This window comes from Ambystoma mexicanum, chromosome 7p, assembly GCF_040938575.1.
Source record: "Ambystoma mexicanum isolate Mex_15411 chromosome 7p, UKY_AmexF1_1, whole genome shotgun sequence".
Taxonomy (NCBI): Eukaryota; Metazoa; Chordata; class Amphibia; order Caudata; family Ambystomatidae; genus Ambystoma; species Ambystoma mexicanum.
In genome coordinates, this window is record NC_090939.1 from 792,919,596 (window position 1) to 792,943,448 (window position 23,853).

The following is a 23,853-nucleotide window of genomic DNA, read 5'->3' on the forward strand; positions in this document are numbered from 1 at the left end:
CCGTCGCTGTCATCACCCTCTGGTGGTACATTAGAAGGTGTGCAGGGTATGGGAGGCAGACCACACAAAGCCCTGGCATGCTCCTCCATGGCAGCAAGCATGCGGGTCTGAAAGGTTTGGTTCTGCAGGATGATGGTCCGGAGATCCCCATGCAGCACCTCACGGGTATCACGGACTTCTGCCTGCAAGGCCTCGCGTGATGCCCGGATCTCCTCACGGGTTGCCTGGAGCTCACCTGAGATTGTGCGTGTTAGCTGCTCCAGCTGCTGTTCTGACCTTGTACTCTGGGACACCTCAGGTGCACCCAGATTATCTCTGAGGGACCTGTGTTCTAACCTCAGGGCATCCCTGTGGGCCTGTGACCCTGCATATATGGCTGTGCGCAGAGTCTGCAGTTCACCCGTCGGTCCCTGTTGGACGCCAACAGTCCTCCCTGTGTGAGTGGCACATGGTCTCTGTTGCCTGCTGCTGGAGCTCCACCTGCCTTTCAGGGGAGAGAATGGAAGTGGCCACCCTATCCATGGCCTGAGCCGTCATCTCACACGATGCCCCCTGTTGTGCTCCAAAAGTATGCATGGAGTTCTCCCAAACAGTATTGCCTGGTGGTGCACGGTCACCGCGTTGGCGGACACCACACCTCTTTGGTCCAAGGTGATGTGCACCTTACTGTGCTGGCACTGCCTAAGGCTGCAGGACTTCATTCCTCCTTTGATCTTCTGGCCCAGGAACAGGAGCAAATATAGTGGAGTGTGACCCTGCATCCGTAACGGCTACAGGTGGCCATTCCAACACTGAATGCCCCATTGAGGGGTCTCCCCCCATGCAGGTGGGTTGGACAGAACAGCATCCCTGCCAGAACCACTCACCTGCGACGGGATATTTGTCTCAATGTCAGATTCAGCACCTGAGGCATAGAGGTCTTCAGAGGTGTACCTAGAGACACCCGTGGACAGGATGGTCTGTAGGACTAATGGCTTTTCCTCCCCTACTACCCCACCTCCTACACTGGTGCCTGGTTGGGGCTCTGAGTACTCCTGCCCCTGCGCCATCAACTCCTCCTCAACAGCATCTAGTGCCTCATCACCTGCACAAACATAAAACAATAGTAATGAAGACAGGCATGAACAGCATAGCCGACACACATAGGTATCACAATCTACACATTGATTACATTAATGACACATGTCACACATGACACTAACTCTGGCATGCATGCGCTGGCAATGAAGTGGACGGGGACCCTAAAAGCAGACACTGAGGATGCCAAGATGGAAAAGCAACACACGTGCTGCATGCTGCATAGCACCTGCATCAAACATTAGCCTGTGAGTGGCATGGACAATGCACATACATGACACAAGCCAGCACACAGATGGCACATAGCATAGCCATGGCAGATTTCACAAGGACACCCAGATGGTAGTGAATCATTACTGTCCCCCATCCATGTGAGATGCACATCTTGAAATAAAACATGCAAAAGAGTGTGACAAAACATGCATGTGTTCCACGCTGCAACAAAGCCAGTGTTTACTCATCCAGTGATGGTAGGCACATGGATACATCAACAGTTTGTCACTTGGACATGACACAAGTCAATTGTCACGTTGAACATTCAAATAGGGCCCCGAAGTGATCGTGTGTGCACAAAAGTCAATCAGCCTGATTGATGAAATCATTCCCATAAGAAGTAAACAAATGTGGGGCATTGTGGAGTGAAATCTATGTCTGAAGTTTGGTGAATTTGGGGCAGAATGGCACAAAAATGTGTGTTTATCGTGCAAATGATTCCATCAATCAGGCAGAATGAATGAAAACAGTATTAACAATGTTGTGGCATGATGCCAGTTGAAGGGCAAGTGCAGTAATCAGGTGCAAAGTCTTAACTGCGGTCAGAAGGGATACTGTGAAACCCAAACCCAAGGGTGGGGGATGGTTTGGAGGCACCACATGGGTGACCTATAGCAGTCATGACTACACAGCCTGACCTGGCACTCATTCAGAACACATCACCCAAGAAACATACACATGGTTTGCACACACATGCAGGGCCACTCACTGGACATAGCCTTAAGATCTGGTAGGTCTCCCACGCCTTGGATCTGATCCTCTGTAATGAAGCCTCCAGTGATTGACTCATGTTCTGTGAGTACTTCCTCCTCTGGTGGAGAACCACTGCCAGTCACCAGTGTAGAGGCATGATTAGAAGCCAGCTTGTTTTTTGCACGGCGCTTGAGGTCATTCCACTGCTTTGAGCAATCATCAGCTGTGCGCCTCACAAATCCAAGGGAACTAATCTGGTCCGCGATGCAGTGCCAGTGGGCCCTGCATTCCAGTCGTAGTCTTGCACCCTGCAGTCACCAGCATTTCGTGGCCATGGGCCAACACGTAGCCCACAAGTGCGTCTAGTTACACATCATTGAAACTCTGCTTCCTTGATGTGCTGGAGGGGTGAGCCGTGTCTGGGGTCCCAGCCTGTTCTGCAAGAACACGCTCCTTCCTCTTGAGAGGTGGTGCGAACCCTGAGTGGCTTACACCGCTCTGGTCGGTAGGGGCTGAAGTACAGGTGGACTGGGCAGGCAAAGGCACAATGACCAAAGGTCTCACTGCAAGCATTGGCTGCTGGGTGCTGTTGCCAGGACCAACCTTGGTGTGATGGTCTGGGACCAGGACTGTCCCTGCTGGGTGACTCAGAGCCGGGGTGGATTGAGCTGCAGCTGCCCATGCAGCCTCCTCGCTCTGGCTACTTGGGGCAGCAGATGACATTGCTGTCCCAGATCCACGTGGCCTGTTGACAGCAAATTTCACCGCCACATGTGGCTTTGACTTTGTGACACGGAAGTCGGCCTTCGAGTCATCCCGTGCCAGTTTGGTGAACAATCTGGGCTGGGTTAAAAGGGCCTGAGTTGGGATGGTGTCAGCTGCATCTCCCCAACCCATTGGGGCGGCATAGGTGTCCCTGATTGCTCTTCCACACACTGGCTTCTTGGGCCACCCTGCTCATCATGGCCATGTCCCTTACCACGGATACCTCTTGGAGGTTGGCCACCTTTGCCTCCCTTACCACTTGGTCATCTCCCAACCATGGTACTGATGTTCTTGTGCAAATGGGAGGTGCAGTAAACAATTGTCCTAGCCAATTGAGTTGAAGGGGGCAGGGTACTAGATGGAATACGTACCCCTGTGCTCTAGCAAAGCTGTCTGTGATGCCTGGGGGAAGATGACAGTCACGCAATGCTCAGGCACCCGAAAACAAAATTTAACGTGCATGCGACCCCTGGTAGCCCACATGTGTGGAATAAAGGACCCGCACTACGCTGTGGCACCCAGAAACACTAAAATAAGCGTACGCGTGGTACACGCAGGCTACAATGACCTCTGAATGGATATGCGACACACAGGGGCAACCACAGTTGAGATATACGTGCACAACTCACCATCTGCCTGGAAAAAGAATGTGAAAAAGATGCGCATGGGCGCGTTGGCAACACCCCTGCCAAAAGAAGAATTGAACGCTGTCTGAGTACACACTGCAACCGTTGTGAAGTAATCGAGTGTGAACCAACAAGAAAGTACAAGAATCACCCACTCGCTCTCCACAAAAAGCATGTACAAGAAAATGGCGTCCTACGCGTACCTTTGAACGCTACCCACATGTGCCACATCACTTACGCACTTACGCGCTAAGGGCCTTTCCTCCAATTACACGCAGTGACACCAGGACATGCAGTTTTTGCACGTGCGGATTCACTATGCACCCGTGACGAGGGAAACGGCCAAGCGTGTCATATCACTTGCGTGCTTACGCGCTAAGGGCCTTTCCTTGATTTAGACGCTGACGTGCTGTTTTTTCACGTGCCAAATCACTCTGTATCAAGCTGGCCACGTGACAACACACAGAAGACCACGCTCCTGCCCAGAAGGCCGAATTACTGCCCCCCAGAGCCCCGAGCCGACTCCCACCAGCCATTTGCTGCTGCCTGCCTGCTGGCCACGTGCCCTGCTACTTGGTGCCTGCACGTCAGCCATCTGCAGGGGTCCAGTTGCTGTGACCACCCCTGCTGGAACAGAAGACTACAACTGAAGTTGCATCGCTCCACAGCCCAGCACCAGGACCCAGTTGCCCACACACACCTGCCTCAGGGGTTGCAATGTCGGGGAAACACCATCAGAGACCACTGGCAACCCCCAGCCAGAGAGGAAGAGAGCTGCCAGCTTGAGTGCCGCGGAAGTTGGTATCCTGGTGGAGGAAGTCCTGGTGCATTATGATGCCCTCTATGGAAGAAGACGTGCCAACAAGGATGGACGTGAGAGGATCTGGAAGGACATCGTGGCTGCCATCAATGTGGAGGGGGTGGCAGCCCGCGACATACCACACGTCCACAAGCGCTGGGAGGACTTCAGGTCCAGGATTCTCCAGAATGCCCGGCGCCTCTTGGAAGCAGCGCATGCAGTGAGGCGCCGGGTCCACCTTACCACCGACGACATGAGGGTCCTGGAACACATTAACCCAGCACTTCACCGCCATATCGTCGAGAGGCAGAGCAGTCCGGAGTCGAGCAGTAAGTGTCCATGCATACTTATTGGACGCAGTGCATGTTGAGGTGTGCCAGGAGTGTGAAGCTGGACATATGTCTGAAAGGCCCATGTATGGATGTGTATGTGCAGGGACATGACCGTGCTGCATGTGAGTCCTGTCATGTGTGATTCACATCAATGGTGTATGTGTTCCAAAGCATGATGCACAACTGCATGTGGAGATGAACACATGTTAGCATTTCTGTGTATGTACTATGGCATGGTTGGGGTGTGACACATGGATGCTGGTTCCACCTTCATGTATGTGCATAGCATACATGTGCGTGTCTGTGTTAGACATGTGTGCGAATGTGATACACCATGGATGCATGTGACACAGACATGTAGGAACCCAATTGGCAGATGTGATATAGTTGCCGATGATTGCACTGTGACAGGTGGTGGAGATGTACAGATGCATGTCTGTCTGTTGGCGTGTGTGCATGTGTTCGGCACTCCCCATGTTGCTTGTGACACCATGCCAGCCTTCGGATGTTGATGCTGGTGAGTGTGCATGGATGCAGCTGCTTGCTGCACAATTCCTATTAATTTGTGCATGTGTGTGGATTAAAATGATATGAGTGCTGGGGAGTGTGATGCCATCTGTGAAGTTTGACACTGCCACTCATGTACAACTGTCATGTGTGTATCCGACCATTGTACAGTGCCCTGATGCCTGTGATCTGTCTCTCCCTGTCTGCACCATCTACTGATGAAGAGGGCGGAGGCGGTGTACTGGAGCACAGCAGCAGGGATCCCACCACCAGCTGGAGACGCAAGGCCCAGCTCTCCTCTCACGTTGTCATCGCTTCCGGGTGTGAGGAGCCTGGTGCCACATCCAGGGCTGCAGCTACCGATGGGAGGTCCAAGAGGCAGAGGTGGGAGGTGGACTCCTTGGCACCAGTAGGGGCAGCTGAGCCCCCACAGGGGCCTATGGAGGAAGATGGCACAGAGTCATCCATGTTGGTGGGGGGTTTGGTTGAGGAGGAGGCTGTGGAAGGCCCACACACGGGGCCTGGAGGGGGAGATTCCACTGGTGCTAATGGTGCAGTCCAGGGGCAGACACAGGAGGCAGCACAGGCCGCCGTGCAGGGGCCTATGTGTAATCCTGTCCCCAATCCTGTAACTGCATCATCCCACACCAGCAGGGATGCCTTCGTCCAAACCCATTTTCAGGGAGGGATGCGCAAACAACAACTGGCCTTCCTCTCCCTGCGGATGTGGCAATCCGTGACCGGGTTGAGTCTGTCCTAGCTGGGGTGGTGTTGCGTCAAATTGGTATTCGGGGCGACGTGCAGAGTTCTCGTGAGGACAATGCACGTCATTTCGAATACCTCATTGACCGTGTCGGCCTACTAGGACAGGTCACCAAGTCTGGGTTTCTCTGTGTGCTGGATATTCTAGCGACCCCCTCATCAACTGCACCCCCTATGCGCCAGTCGTCCTCCATGCCTTCTTCCTGCCCATGTATCACCTTGGCACCCTGTGGAGCTGCCCCTAAGCCAGCGGCCAGGCTGGTGGAGGACACATCATTGCCACATTCGGAAGCCGGACATCCAGCAGGGGTGGCCACCCCACCAACTGGACCCCAGCAAGAGGAGGATGTGCAGGCATCGACAGGCAGGGCACATGCACGGCAGCAGCAGGCTCAAGGTGGGAGCGATGATGGCTCGGGGCCATCAACATCACAGGGACAGGCATCGGCCGGAGGGCAGGAGGACCCTGGATTGGGAGTGTCTTCCATGTGGCAGCGGTTGGGCCAGCAGATAGATGCGGAGCGGCGGCAGGCGGAGGAGGCACGGCTCATTATGGTCAGGGCGGAGAATTCCATGCGCATGGCATTGAGGCGGGCTGAGTGTCTCAAGGCAACTCGCAGGGAGTTAGAGGAGGCCATGGCTGCATCCCTGCGAGACCTCGAGTCCATGGAAGAGGCCCGCCTCCGGGATGTTGAAGAGGAGCTTGATGATGCCCTGGCCCTGGAGTTCATGGACATTGCGCCACTTTATGTGTACAGTTTTTTATTGATAAGTTTTTTGGTAGGTTTCCTTTTCTTTTGGGATCATTGACCCTTTGGACTTGCATTGTAAATGGTTCAAGACTTGTACATACTTTCGTTATTTGAACTTCCCATGGATCAATGGTTTTTATTTTATTTTTATTTTTTCATTTATATGGACATTGGCGATGGACCACTTTTCAGTTTTCATTTCGTGGATTTTTGATTTTAATTGGATTTCCCTTTTTTTTTTTGTTTTGCATTAATTATTACTTTTTTGCAATTTTGGTTTTCATTATGTTATTTCATTTTGTTATTTAATACATTTCATATATCTTCATTATTGGTGTTGTGTACTCTCATTGGTTTTGTGCATGTCTCTATGAGCATTGCCTCAGTCATGTGTTGCCACTGTGTGGCTCTGTTGTAGATTTATGCATGGCCATGCTGGTTGTTTAGAGACTCTCATGGCATGGGTAATTTGGGAGTGGGTGCAGTGGATGGCTGCGTGCTTGTACTGGGGGGCAGGGGGATTTGGGTTGTCATTAGGACCGTGGGTCTGTTTTGTTATGACATGGTGGGTAGGTGGGGGACATGAGTCGGGGCCTGCTGACAGGTGCCCGTCAATGGTGGGTGGGTGGGGTGGGGGACATGAGTCAGGGCGTGCTGGCAGGTGCCCGTCAACTTGGGAGACGTGAGTTGGGGCTCCCAAGTGCATGGTGTCATTTGGCCTGCCTGCAGGGCATGGCCAGGGGTGTGGGGTGGTCCCCTGTGGTGTGGGCTGCCTGCAGGGCATGTGGAGGGGGGGTACACCCAGGAAGGGCACACACTGCCAAATCATGTGTGAGACTCCCCGCGCACCCGCGGAATACATGTACCCTGCTCACACCAGCGAAAACGCGTGGAAAACTCCCAACGCACCCATGAAATACCCATACCCCGCTCACACCAGCGAAAATGCGTGGAAAACTCCATGTGCACGCCCGGAATACACGTACCCCACTCGCGCTAGCAAAATCATGTGTAAAACTCCCAGCGCACCCCCGGAATACACGCACACCGCTCGCGCCAGGCCAATCGCGTGAAGAAATCCACGCACACCCCTCGGAATACGGGTAGCCCGCTCGAGCAGCAAAATCTAGTGTATAACTCCCCGCACACCCCCGGAATACACGTACTCCGCTCGCGCCAGGCCAATTGCATTTAGAAATCCATGTGCACCCGTCGGAATACACGTATCCCGCTCGCAGCAGTGAAATCGCATGTAAAACTCCCAGCGCACCTCCGGAATACACATACCCCACTCCCACCAGGCCAATCGCGTGTAGAAATCCATGCGCACCCCTCGGAATACACGTACCCCACTTGCGACAGGCCTATCACGTGTAAAACTCCCTGCGCACTCCCAGGATATGTGCAGGCATCCCATCAACCCTCCCCATGCCCCGCAGGCAGCCCATCCACCCTGGGCATGCCCCACAGGCAGCCCATTCACCCTCCCCATGCCCGCAGGCAGCCCATCCACCCTGGGCATGCCCCGCAGGCAGTCCATTCACCCTCCCCATGTCCCGCAGGCAGCCCATTCAACCTCCCCATGCCCCACAGGCAGCCCATCCACCCTGGGCATGCCCCACAGGCAGCCCATCCACCCTGGGCATGCCCTGCAGGCAGCCCATTCACCCTCCCCATGCCCCGCAGGCAGTCCATCCACCATGGGCATGCCCCACAGGCAGCCCATCGACCCTGGGCATGCCCCGCAGGTAGCCCATTCACCCTCCCCATGCCCCGCAGGCAGCCCATCCACCCTGGGCATGGCCCACAGGCAGCCCACACCACAGGGGGGACTTTTTCCATGCAATTTACCTGGTGCAGGTGGGGTACACATATTCCAAGGGGTGCGCGGGAAGTTTTACACAGACTTTCGCTACGCGAGCAGGGTACCCGTATTCCGAGGGGGTGCGCGAGTACATTTTCACATGTTTTGGCTGCCGTGAGTGGGGTACGCATAGTATTTTCACGCGATTACAGTGAAGCAGCCCTGTAAGCTAGTCCAGGGTTAGCGCGGCCCTTTGCGCCGTATAGGGGATCTCGATGGCTTTTCCTTGCGCAAGGGGTGTTTTTGGGGGAGTAACTGGCGCTGCGGGATGTTCGCTGCGCCAGGGCTCAAATTGGGTTGGGAAATCCATGAATACGTGGTGCACCAGAATGCTGTTTAGCGCACACGGCTGGCGCACGCTGGCACACGCTCCCTCTCTGCGCTGCTTGTGTGTGCTGCCTCTGCGCTGAAATCTTTGAATTACCCCCAGAGTTGTGGAGATGCGCTCTCCTAACATTAATAAAGTCTAACAGTCTTCTGGTGTTAGTGTTGAGCAATGGGAAAAGGCATTTTCCAGCCATTTTTGTCTTAATGATTAAGTGCCAGGACATAAAAGAGTCAGATGGTACAAAGTTTCCTTCGGCACTCACATAATCAGCATTGGTGATGCATCTCCTCTTTGGCATTTGTTGATTTGAATAGTTCTTTCGTTGTAAACCAGTTAATCCTGAAATGCATGAAATGACTGCGTCGGAATCTACACAGAAACTTGGACACATACTTACCCTCTTGCTCTAATGTCCGGGAATTGGTTCCCATACAGTTTTGAATTTTGTCGAGATTCAACGATACAAATCCAATCTAGATCATACATTTTGCGCTTTACTTTCAGAGATTTCTTCCAAGTTTCATTTCCGTCTCATTTACTTCTTCCAGAATGAGATTGCAAACCGACCTCCAGACCTTAAGCAACGGATCAGGTTTTCCTTTAATCAGCGCCTTACTTATGCAAGCCCATGCCCCTTCAGAATTTTCCTCAAAGCATTTTCGAAGCAGCAATAGGGATTTCCAAACTGTGCAAGCATACCTGGAAGTAAAACCTAACTCTGCCCTTATTACTTCGATTGGGACACAAGAGGGAAGGCCTAACAGTTTCCTCCAGAAAAGCCTCTCCTACTTCTCCCAGATGTCATGTGAAAGAGTAAATGAAGCTTCTGGCACATAAGTTAAAATAGGTGTGACTTTCATATGAAATAACTCTATATTTGGTATCAAGGAGAATTCATAATATCGAGCCAAAATCACTCTTGCTTGGGCTGTCAGGTTTTTAACCTTGCTTGGAAGTCCCAATTCACAATGTTTGTCCACAGTGCTATCGTTTAGGCACATTCCAAGGTACGTGAGTGAAGTGACCTCCAGGATTTTTTCACCTTGTAGGAACCATCCCCTAGCTTTTTTTGCAGCAAGAGACTTCTTCCGTCCAAGTATTACTATCCTCAATTTCTGCACATTGATTTTAAGGGAATTAGCTTTAACATATTCCTCCAGTGAATTCAGTTGTCTTGGAAGACCTATTTGGTTTGATCGAGGAGAATCAAATCACCCGCCTACATTAGACGGCCAATCGCCACCCCTGCCAAACAGGGCGGGAAACATCAAACTCGCTCCAAAGCTAAACCCACATCTGAGATAAAGAGGTTGGAAACCACTGGTGTCAGAGGGCAACCCTGTTTTAAACCGTTAGATGTTTTGATTTGGTTACTTAGATGTCCCTTTCTGTCCAGGCTGATTAGGAGGGTACTTTCTTCATGCAGCATCCATAAGACATCCCTTATATCTTCAGGACAGCCTCAGCCTTTCAACTTAGCCCACAGCAACCGTCTGTCAGTTGTATCAAAAGCTTGGTCCAAGTCGATTGAGGCTAGGTATAATTCTGTGCCATAAGACCTGTTTTCCCTTGACTTCACAATGTTGATGATGAATAGATTTAGGGCCGTTCCAGTGCCCTTCACGAAGCCAGCTTGCCATGGGTCATAGTGGTGAGATGTTTTCACCAAGGATTTTAAGGCCCTTAGCAGCAGAGATCTGAAGACTTTACCCATCACATCCAAGAGGGCAATAGGCCTATAAGTATTCGGTACAAACCTGTTGGCTCTCTTGAAGATCGGAACCACTATGGAGTTTTTCCAGGAATTTGGTATTTTTTTTCCGTTTTGATGTCATCAACACATTTGCACATAATACTAGCCCATTTCTTTGGATTGCTTTTGAGAGTTAGGTTAGTTACACCATCTGGACCAGAAGCCCTGGAGTTGTTAGAGCTCTTCATGCAATCTAAGATATCCTCATTTGATGCTGAGAATTCCCAGAAGGCATCGATCTTCTCCACCTTGACAGTTACGTTCTTCTGTGCTCGGGAGTACAATTGACCAAAGTGTGCTTCCCAAACCCCCGCTGGTATAGGATTTAGTTCCAGTGCTGCCTGGGGCGCATGGGCATCAGTCATAACTCTGCATACCTGTGCCATATTCTTTGAGGCAGTGCTATATAGCATTTTCTCTGCATCTTGTTGGAGCATCCAAAATGTCTGGCTTTTTATCCAATTCTTAAAAGCCTGCTTAGATTTTCTTGAGCATTCTCTTGAATGCTCCGTGTTTAACAATCAATTTACTCTAAGAGTCTTATTTAAAAGTTTCCTCTTTTGAGCTACTTCCCTGTCGAATATGTGGCGCTGTTTGAAGCCACGTTTATTGCTTTTCATTTGAGTAACATCAAATATTTTCACCCTGTGTGCAATTCTGATTAAATCAATCCTTTGCCGAGGGAGCCGTTCATGCCCTGATTCCAGATCGACCTCAACTTATTACGGTTTGACTTCACTTGGAGGTTTAAGTCAAATGCTTGGGTCATTTCTGTAACCCACTCTTTTATTGTTAAAACCAGTATATTATGATCACTTAAATCTGTTGGGTTGACCCTTAACTCAGATATATTCCTGAGCTTTTTAGCCTTTGCAAAGACAAAGTCTAAGATCTTTACTTCCTTGCCTCTTTTCCATGTGGGATTGGAGGCACATCCCCCTCAGTGGAGCCATTTGCCATAAAAATGGTTCTCTGAGCTAGATCTTCTCTCAATTGAAGACCCCTCAAAAAATTTCAACGTTGTTACAGGCAGGAAGTCATAAGTCTTTGATCATATGGAAATTTGCATCGAAACAAGGAATGTTTAGATTGCCACACAGTAAAATTTCAATAGCTGGCCAAATTCCTAAGGCCTCATCTATCAGAATCAGGACAGATTATCCAAAGGAGATTCCCATAGCTGCATCTGTGTTCCAATATAAATTAATCAACAGGAGTGTCTTGCCGGTGCCTACCTGATGAATACGTGATGATAATACTAGGGCTTGTATTAGAGGAGACTGTTGAATTTCGTAAATGACTTCAATTTTCCTGTCATTGTTCAAGGCTATAAGTAGGCCCGACATTACTCTCCCTTTGACACCCCTCTCAGCTACATTCAAATAGATGGTGAATCCGTCCAGTAGAGGGGGAGGGTTCGAAGCCAAGTCTCCTGGAGACAGATGATGTCATAGTCTTGATATTTTAATGCCCCCCCCTGAACAAATGTGCAAAGCCCTGCGAATTCCAGCTCACAAGCCTATTTGTATCAAGGTAATTTCTGTCTTCAAGTGTCTAGCCCTTTTCATTAGACTTGCTGGAGAGCTATAGAAGATGTTCTTCTCCTGGCAGGGCACAGGCCAACTACCTACAGTCATTCTTCTCTGCAATCAGGGATCTAATTTGTCCATTATTTTTGCAGACTTTTTTACAGTTCTTTTTTTTCACTACTATGGTGAGATTTTTTAACAGCGATACACCTTTTAACTCCAAAAAGCTATCACACTTTTGACTATTGTACTTAGTGCATGGCTGAATCGGTCCAGTTGGGGTCTTACCCAACCTTGATGGCTCCTCCTCCCGTTTGTCCTCGTGTAACCGTTCCTCAATATGAATGGGACCATCATAGTCTGCCAAAACAAAACCTATGTATAGAAATATGGCCCTTTCTTTTAATAATTGTTCTTTTATGTTTCCAATTTGATAAATAGAGAATTATTTATACGTATGATCTTCCTCTGGGAAATCCACCAAGTGCATTTCTCTGGATTTTAATCATGTCGTGACCACTGCACTACAAAAAAGATGAAGAACGTTGGGTCTGTTCAATCTCAAATAGTTATTGATTGCAAGCACTCTTTCTAGAACAATTCTGAAAGTCTCATCAAGATTTTTGTTTTATTTTTTATTAGAGACTTTGTCAGCGGGGGCTCGATCTAACTCCCACCTACCATTACTCTTATCAAGTTGGTATTAGAGGTTACTTTCGATCTCCAGGTTACTTTTTTTAACATTCCGGGCCACCATTTTCAGACTCCTGAAGCAAGCCTGTCTCTTATCGTCCATTGACTTAAAAGGTATTTTATTGGTGCTCTTCTCTGGGCTATTCGTTGAAAATGTAATCACTCAGAGATCCTGGATATCTTGCAGGTCTGAGGTGCAACATTCACTTCTTCTATTTGGAAGTTGTAACACTCTTCTTTCTGGCACTCTCTTTTTAGTTTTTTTTAGTGTTACAGGGAGGGCATGAGGGGTGACTGCCTCCTCTTCTTCCTCAATAGTTTGATTGGTACTCTCTCTGGAGATTTCGTGAACCGAGATGGACAAAAGGTCTGCTTTATCTCGTTGCTCAAAGGAAGTCTCCTGACCTTCAACGAGGGAGGAATAGGTGGATAGGTTAAGCAAATCAACCACCTCTTCTTCAGCCCCCATTTGCAAATCCTGGGATTTATTACACACTGACGTTGCTTCTGGCCTTGGAGCTCTAGACTTATGGCCATCCATTGAACTAGATGAATCCTCCATTTGATTAATGGAGTTGTTACGAACCTCATTTATGCAGCACAGGGACCTTCTCGTAGGATCCCCTCGGCCCCGGTGATGTTGACTGCCATTTTTGTCTTCCATAATTTTTGGCGGAATTAGATTCCTTATTTCACTTTTATCTTTCATTCTTAGTTTGCTTTGGGGGGATCCAGCTTTCTGCCTAGATGGATTTGCCTCCTTATCCTTGAAAAATGTCCTTTTTAGTGCGGATAGACAACTTTGTGGTGATTTGACGCCTAGCCCCCTTTTTCCATCCGCCAGTTTATGGAAAATTTCAAATTCCTTCTCCAACTGTTTTCCCAATCCATTCTCCCTTTCTGTCACCTGGGCAGATGTTTTCCTTGGCACAAGCTCCAACTGGGATTTCCTCAAACCTGGTGAGGCCATTTTATTATACTTAGGATCCGAAAGATCCCACTGGCGTGCCTCACCACCATCTCACCTCGATTGCCAAACAGCAGAAGTCTGAGGAATAACGAGAGTCATTGTCCCCACACTATTGCTCTTCATCAGGGGTGCCGATTCCACTTGCACCGTAGGCTTCGAACCCGAAAAAGAGAAAGACAGATGTCATTCATTTGTTTTGTATTTGTTTTCACAGAGGCCTACATTAGAGCGTCTCTTGTTATTATCTCTCATGGCTGTTTCAATTAGGCTTTGTAGAATACTAGTATTATCCAATTTCTTTTTGCCCATACCTCCCTGGATGGCTGTTAAAAACCCTTCTAGAAAAAGGAGTTTAGTATGGACCATTGTTAGCACCATTGTCTGATCTCGAATGTGCTCGTTCATGGTCTCGTGTAGCTTCATATAAGGAGCCAGGGTCAAGGAAAGAGAAGCCAGTAAGCCCAATTTGATAACTTGATGAGGTCTTGACCCAACCTTCACTTGCGCCCCATCCAAATCTGCCAGAATCCCAATGTCAGATATAGAAGGTCTCTGGCTTTTGCCGGCCTGTGCCTTCTTTGCCTCTGGGCCAGCATACCAGAATCCAAGTTTACAGTGATTGGGGGCAGACTACATTGTTGGCTCTTATCAAATGTCAAATCTACTCTTTGAGTATTAGATGGAGTGCAATCTTGAGCCGTGTGGGTCTCCTCTTGTCTTCTTTTATTCTGCCGGCATTGATTTGGCAATGTTTTTCCCTCATGAATGCTACCTGTTGGTATTTGTTGAGGGATAGGCCGTGAAGGCTGATCTTTGTCCTGAGGGTCGCTAGAGATTTTAGTGACAACATCATTATCATGAGATAATGAATGAGGGGGAAAGTGATTGCCAATTTGACTTTCAGGGTTCGGTTTTCCTCCACTATGAGCCGGAGCTTCCTTCCGGCCATAGAAGAACCGTTGTCTTGATAGATTATTTTCTTGAGCCAGACCCATTGGTTTCCAAGTCAGCTTTTGGGCAGCCTTTTTCTTATGTTGAGTATCACAGTCAGATTGCCTAAACATATAAACTCCTTTAGTAGCTTGGGACGGGTGGCCCAATACCGGTAGGACTGGAGTGCCACTCTGTTCATTCTTATTTTCATTTGGAATCACAGTGCAGTAGTAGGGCCTCATCCAAAACCTCATGATCTTGAAATACGGAGTCTTCCAAACTTAGCCCAAATCCTGTAGTTGTTTTTCCTACTGCAGGTGAAATCACCATTCCCTCCAGCATCAGGAATTAATTTACACAGGGTCTCCCATATTCCAGGATATTTATTGTGGAAAAAGTTATGGCACCAGTTTGAAATTGTATGTCAATTGGGCACACATGAATATTCTCACAGAAAAGGTCCACTGAGGCTTAATTATTAGTCAAGCTGGATTCAGAGTCTTTCAAAATACTGTTGTGAGCAGACTGAGGGATTTCCATACATTTAATTTGCCCCCTTTAAATTGTATTCACAATATATCCACTAGTTATCCTTCGCCGGCTCAATTCACAAGTTTTAGTTTTAGAACTCTGAATGCGCAAATTGTGTGTAGGTTGCAAGTAGGTTTGCGAATAAAGTAAAGAAGATGTTGACCCAGTCTGGCTAGATTAAACCAACTTGCCAGCTCAATGAAACACTGTGCGAGTCCCCAGCAAGTAACAACAGTGACATTGGCTGGCCAGCAGACCTCGACCACGTGGTAACTCACCACTATCCGATCTGAGCTCCGGTCCAAGGTCCACAAAGCTCCACAAAGCTCGGCAATATCGAAATCTACCGCGGCTACCTCCACCGCCATTGTCCTTCTCAGCTCCTCCGTTTCCACGCGCAGAGAGATCTGAAAATATCAGAGGAAAGGACCTTCAAAACGTAACCAACATGTCAAGCCGCACTTCAGAATTCACAGGACCAGAAAACAAGCAGAACCACAGAGGCCGCTTCCGACACTTCCGCAAAGTAATTCCCCAAACTTACATTTTGGATAATAGCTTTTATTTCATTAATTGAAAAATATTTAGCTGTTCCTGCTTGTTCACTAAAATACAACAAACCAAGTTTGTATTGCACAAAAGAACATTTACGCTTGTCATGCAGTAAGCCAAGTAGGAACTTATGTTTAATTTTATTATAAACTTCTTTTTGCTCTATGTTAAGTTTAGTAACAATTTCATCACAATTCACATCTGCAACTTTACGTTGTTCCATTGCAATTTCTACTTCCTCCATAGCAAGCTCAATATCAGTTTGAATAATTGGCTCAACCAGAACCTTTTGAATTCCTGCTGCAGATTCTTGACTGTCCTCAGGAGTCTCGTTTGCCATTTCAGCTGCCAAAAGTTCTTCTTGACATAGTTCTTTCTCCAGCAAGTCCAAATACTGCTCAACTGGTGGATATTTAATTAGCATTTTATAGCAAAAACACATCTTTCAGAAGGTTCAAAACTTCCAAGTAAATGACTCACTGCACACCAAGTGAAGAACAACTGCAAAATATAAAAATAAAATAATTCCTTTTTCTCTGCACTTTGGCAAGACAGTTTCATGTGGTTAATGAGACTTGCCTTTTCCATGTCTCACTAGACAAGCTCTACATCCATGTACTTTAAACCATCCTATGTCACTGTTTGCTTCAATATTTCAATATGAGTAGCATTGTGCTACTTCATATAAACAAAAATCCTCCAACAATTCATATCGATTTGGATAATATTTATCAAACAAGTTGGTTTTCAAAATCTCAATACTGTCAGGTGCTGATTCAGCTAACTGCTCAATTTCAGTCAGAGGCTTCAATCTCCTATTTCTAGTACTAGCTGGCCCAAGACTTAACCAAACTACATAAATGCTACGTCCACACCGAGGCAAACTAGTTAGCCGATCATCAGCTTCATAGCTGCAAAACTCTCTATGTGATAGCATCTTCAAACCAAAACTTACAAGTTTCTGACTGAGACTTTTATCTGATGATAAATCTGTCCATACTTCAGTTGCATTGATCTTTTCTACTATTGTCATATATGCTGTAACATAACGAGCAACAGCTCTTGAATTATCAGCAATAAACTGTACATCAGTATTTGCATTCCATAGCTGAACAATGACAGCATTGTAATCATTAGTAAATTGGCACTGCTTATTTCTTTTTAAATGAGAGGTATTTTTTCTTTCACCTGTTGCAGTATCTCACATGCAGAAAGATTTTTAAATCTAGTTCCAATCTGAAGTGTATGAGCAACAGCATAACAAAATTTAGAAAATTCACTTTCATACAATAACTGAAAAATATATTCAACATCGGTGCAGAATCATGAATATTCTGAATACATTCTTGTACAACGATATTCTGAAGCAGAGATTCACACCATCGAATCATCCAATGTCCCTCCAGTTCCAGTTGGAAAAATCATAGGGAAACAATAGGCTTCTAATGTATTTTCCCAGATACTAATCGGTGCACCTTTCATTGCTTTCATTTGATACCATTCTAAACTGTCACCCAGGAGTTCACATAAGTGTAGAGGATGAAGTGTATAATGTTCATACAAACTATTCCATTCTGAAACATATAGACCCTGAAACTGACCTTCACTGTTCTTGTTTGTTGACTCAACATCAAGCAAAGACAAGTCTGGTTCAGTCAGACTGCCTTTGTATAAATCATTGTGCTCCAATAGAAATGCCAATGCGTTTTTCACTTTTCCAATATCGATAAACTGTTGCCAAATCCTCTAATCTTTGGTGGCAACACCACTTACTAAAACAAACAAAGACTCTGCAATGTCACACTTCACACCTCGAGTATTAACATTTTCTTCCAAATTCAGGGATACATACACAACCTTCCCTCTTACACCTTGCACTAATGACTTCTTAGGCAGATTTGGCATCTTTGTTTGCAGTCTAGCAATACCTTGAAAATGATGTACAATTTGCAATGCAATCACTTCAAACATGTTCTATTTTTGAAGCACAGAAGGGATATCAGGAACTACCATATCGTGTAAAACACAGAATATGTGTTTGATTATAAAATCCAACACTGTATCTACAAACATAAAGTGCCTCACTTGTGTAAAATAGTTCTTCTACACACAAATACAGATGAGGTTATTTCCAAACATCTTGCACAGTTTGTTTAATTTTGATCTCAACATACACTAGTTGCAAATGAGACTTATAAAAAGTGCATTGAGAAAATACACAAACAATGTCAAGTCATTCAGTAGAAGACAACTCAAACATTGTAATACTTCTGTTATACTGTTGAAAAATATTATCCTTTGAAAGCGCAGGGTCAACATTTTCATTTCCTGTAAATGTTAGATCTACGTGAACAAACTCTTTTAAATGCATCATATTTATCATTGCATTGCAGAAACTAAAATGTCTACAGTTCCACTCAAAAGTATTTGATTAAAAACTGCCAGAGACATTCTTGGTGTTTTGCACTCATACGGTTTAACTAGAAGGTATCTCATTTTGGTATGATGTGCAGCCAGCATCCGTATATGATGAAACTGACTCTTGCATCTACTTTTATCAAGACAAGCTAGAGAGTGACAAAAGTCCTGTTTTTTCTTGAACTTCACAGTCATCTATTCTTTGTAGCATCTTGATTTGTCTTTGAACATTACCATGTTTGTGCAATGCTTGCAAAAATCTATTTAAAACTTTACAACAAAATGTATCAATAGTGCACAAAAAATTGCAAGTCTATACCTCACAATCTTTCTTTCGTTTTATTTTTGACAGACCTACAGTTTCAATTTCCGTTTTATTAGTCTGTATGATTTCTTCTTTTTTAGAAATCACACCATTTCGGACTTCATAGATGTGTCCACTCTCATCAATGGCTAGTGGAACATTCTTCCCTTGAATGTAACTCTCTTCATTAAAAAATGTTTTCAGTATGAGAAGTGTGTTTCCACTCCCCACCAAAGATGTCACAAAAGTTGTCACATGTAAGCACATGAACTCTTCATATATTTGTATACAATGATCTAGTCACCTTAAGCAATTTCTTAAGTTTATTTAATATGAAAATGAAAAATGTTCTTTTCATGTTAAAAGCTTTAATAATGTATAGTTCTACTTTATGGTTTTGCAAAAAACGTTTTACCACATATCTATATTTTGGTTTCATGCTTCTCCAAAGATTGGTAAAAATTTGGGAGTGATACATTCTTCTATATATATATCCTTAGTCCTCTGTTTCAAATTGATAGCACATTCGCTACCTTTTTTTTCTAAAAATATTTCATTTCCTTCTAGCTGGTAACACATTACTTTCAATAAAAACATTATCGGTTCCGGCAAAACTTCGTATAGGCACATCTCTTATTTCAACTTCAACATTTCTAAAACTATACTCATTATTATATTATTATATTATAAAACTATCCTCCTCAACACTGCAAATTGTTGCATCATCTACAGCATCTAAAGATTTAAAAACACTACTTTAAAAATAAATATACTGTTTAACGCTACTTCCCTGCAGACAACCCTTTCTTATAGCTTGTTGTTGTTCGTTTCTTGATGGCAAAAAAATCTGTATAAAAATAATAATTTGAAATTATTAAGTTCACACATTGTGTTTCTTTATATTTTCAATTTAAAATATAAGTTTCAAGCCTAGGCTAACAGGTGGAGATGCACTTTAAGGGCCTGCCAACCCAGGATTTGTAAGGCCAAGCAAAACAAGACAAACACTCAAAGCTGCAGAACACAAAAGCCTGTGTCTGCCTGTCAGCACAAGTACAATACTTATTTGTGCCCTGGGAAGTTTCCTCTGTGCATATAATTTTCTTTTTTTCTTTCTGACAAGAACAAAAATCTATCACTATGATTTAAATCATCAAGACACTTGTTCCCTTTTCAGAAAAGAGCAAACATAAAAAAAATGCTGTTCCAAATTGCCCATCATAATTAAGAAAGGAACCTTTGAAATAAAATGACTACTACTACTACTCTACAAAACATATCAGCATGTCCACCATACCTCCACTACCCATCCCCACTATCACTACAGTTTCAATGGCTAAGTCTCCTAGTAGTGCCATAAAATGCCTCACAAACCTCTACTTAACATTTAAACGGCAACTCCAAGTACACAGCATTAAGTATATTAGTATTCACATAACTAAGCCCTACCACACCCTTACTTCTCCCAGCACCCATTTAATTACTCCTCCTTAGCCATCCTCAATAAAAAATATGTACAATTAACTACCCCTCCTGATTCCACCCATTTCAGCATAATAACACAATAGCCTAATGCACTATCATGCCCTTCCCCTACAAACAAATAACTACTACTGCTAATCAACAAAAAGATATCAGAATCAATGTCCTCCCTTCACTGTCCATCCCCACTCTACTAAATTTTCAATGGCCATATGCCCTAACAGCCCCAGAAAGGTTTCTTAATAGACCTCATCAATAATACTGTTTCCCCAACCCACGATGCAACTCCATTAATTTGACATCTTATACACTACATTACCCATTTCTTAGATGCTATAATAATTTCATATCCTCACCACATCCAGAAAAAAGGGTGTGATATGTCAAATCCCAATACATGCCATCAGCCCCTTCAGACCATACTAATGGTACATAAGGCACTATATAAATGCAAAGTAACATAACATAACATAACATAACATAGAAAACATGATTTAGAAAAAAACAGGATGTATATAACCTGACACAACAGATGCTGGAAAGTCAGCCATTTGTACTACCTGGCATTCCAAATTTTGCACATGAAACCACCAAAACAACCTCCACCTTTAAGAATGTGGGCATAACTGCCACATGCTCTGAAAGGAAGCAAAGATGCATCCACTTCACCCACTGTGGGCATGACATGCCTACCTGCACCTCAGATAAGACTCATAGTACCATACAACCTGGGGGAACCCTCCTCCTGTATCATTTACAGCTGTCCCTATTGGTTAAATGCATAATAACATTCATGCAACACATGTCCCTGCAGCTAAGGAGGAGTACATGATAGAAACACATATCCAGGGTCACACTGTCCCCATAGGGACACACAGAGTAAAAAATCAAGAAACTGTATTAGGTGCACAAGCTCACCATCATCTACATACTCCAACTCATTGGGCCTCATCACGAGATTGGTGGTAGTCTTGCGCTATTTGTGCCATGACTACCTCCAATAATGGGTCCGGCACTGATGTTGTTCAATGGGGACTTACCGGTGCAGTCCAACCCTGGCGGGACCGGTAACTCCCTGTTGAACAAACCATTCTTCATTCCCATTTGAGCCCCCGTAGGGCTCAATGGGAATGGAGAGGGTGCTAATAACGGGCTCGCGATTGCCAGCCTGTTATTAGCACCCTGGACCCTTAGTGGGACCCGTAAGGGATGTGTGGTCAGACCAAACGTGCCTTACGGTCCCCGCCAAGGGACCTTGGAATAGGGCAGTAAGGGATTACCGGTCCCCTTACCAGTGCCCGGTATCCCTTACCGCCCGACTCGTAATGACCCTCCCTTGAATGCAAAGGAAATATACACAATACCATGTCACATAATGTGAAGTTGGTAGCTACATGCCATTGTATTAAACACAATTCTCCCAATACACTGTTGGCATGCTTTATGACCTGATACATCCAACATTTCCACATATACTGAAAAAGGTGCTAATAGCTCCCCTACACCATGCAACAACTCACATGGCTACTGAAAATACCAGCGGCAACAGGTAATATAAAAAGATGATTTTATATCATTGACCAGTTCGCAAACTCCAATGGTTTTCTTGAACTGCACACATGTGCGATATGCCATGTGTGTCACCGTTTGGGAGGAAGCATGTCTTCGAGAACCGTAAACAATAGCAAACCTTAAATGTACAGATTACATGTGCCACAGACATAATCTACACACCCTGTTTGGATGGGATCTCTAGGTCCACACAGGACTTCATGGTACGGTAAAACAGTACCCTGGATGCATTAATGGCCACACACATGGGACAACTGGCATGTCTCCTTGGTAATTGAAACATAGGGAGTGACAAGGGAGTGACAAGGGAGTGACTCAGAAGTTCAACACTAAGTGCCACTTAAGGGAGAGGGCTCAAATAACACTTCCCGTGACAGTGAGTGTGATGGGACAAGTCTGATTAGAGATGGACAGTTATCATATTACCCAAAATGATCAAATATATCCCCAAGAATATCCCAAATGATATGATATCATAGCTCAAGATAGGAAAGAAAAGACAAACGATCTTACCAGGCCTTGTGTCATTCTGTCATTCAGATCATACAAGTTCATGAATGAAAAGTGCAAACAGAAAAAGAGGGAAGAAAGTGTAAGGGAGAGGGGAGGGGAACCAGCACACAAATGCTGTGAGAAAGTGCAGCCGGGGAAGCACAGCTCTGAATAATGCAACAACACACACTACTAACTGCTTATTCTCTTTAAACTACACTGGTATTATTCCCAGGGACGTCACCTCTTCTAGAAGAGAGGTGAAAACAATGTACTCAGTGCTTTACTTAAAGAAGATGGTGTAAAATGTCTGCAGAATATCAGTCTGGTAAATACTAATATCATATGTGGTAAAGAGAGTTGTACTGGATGATTACACCTCTGCCGCCACACATGCAGTAATAGCAATTACTGCATGCAAAAACACAACAGAAAAATCAGTAATGTATCATTGCTTTCAGAAATGCTCATACCAGAAGCAAAAACACCACATATGCTCAATTAGACACCTCAGAGGGCAGCCATCAAAGCAGTTCAATACATCAATAATAGCAGCCAGGGAAAGGCATACATTTTACAGGATAGTCTGCTTAGATGTCTGTTATTAGCAAGTGTACATTAAACAAGAACTCCTTAGGATAGCATTTATGGTTAAAACCTCTATGCCCATCGTGCGGGCCCATATTCCACATTAAAAAATACAGTATAAAGAAAGGTTTGTTTGGACAACATATTAGGCCCTACTACACTCTTGCTTCTCCCAGCACCCATTTAATTACTCCCCCTTAGCCATCCTCATCAAAAAGGATACACAATTAACTACCTCACCTGATTCCACCCTTCTCAGCATTATAACACAGTAGCCTAATGCACTATCGTGCCTTTCCCCTGCAGGCTAATAACTACTTCTGCTAATCAACAAAAAGATATCAGCATGTAGGTCCTCCCTTCACTACCCATCAGCACTGCACTAAACATCAATGGCCATGTCACATAAGCAGACCCAGAAACCCATGTTAACAAACCTCATCCATACTACTGTTTCCCCCAAACCACTATGCACCCCATTCATTTTACATCTCTCTATGTCAGTGCATTCCATAACAACATTTTGCATTACATAGCATGGAACCCAAACAGATTCCTGTACTTCCATAGCATACTGTGCGCACACAAATTGGAAACATGCCAAGTATGATTGTTCATTATTCGAAATTACTACCAACAATGACATGACAGTGAAAATACTGCAGTATAAAATATTTACCATATACTATGCCACTATAACTTTTCACTTCATAATTTCACACTTCCACAATTCTAACACATTAGAAAATCACCAATATAAGGTCATAAAAAACAGCTTAATATCCAACTACAAAGCACACACACAGCCACAATAGTTGTCAAGGGTAGAGTCAGGATTTCTTATGCACCCTCATTTGTATCACATCTTCCAATGTCACTAAGAAACAACCTTCATTTGCAAATATATTTTCTGGCAAACATAAGCATAGCTTACCATGTCATACTGCCGCTGGCACATGCATTGGCAACCATCATGGGCTACTTGGTACTCATTTATCCTCCTAATACTCCTTGAACAACTCCTTTTCACGCCTTGGTCTGTTATTTCCATTTGCTCAACTTTGGTTCTTTCTTATTTTATTCAATTAACTACATTTACCATAATGCACCTGGCTACAGTCCTCAATTCCTGGCTATTCTCATTCATCGTTATTGGGACCACAATCCCCAGAAGCCCTAGCGGCCAGTGCTGCTTCCACCTGCTCAGGACCAGAGAGGGAGGAGGCAGATTGTCATCAGGTGTGCTGCCCCAGGTGCT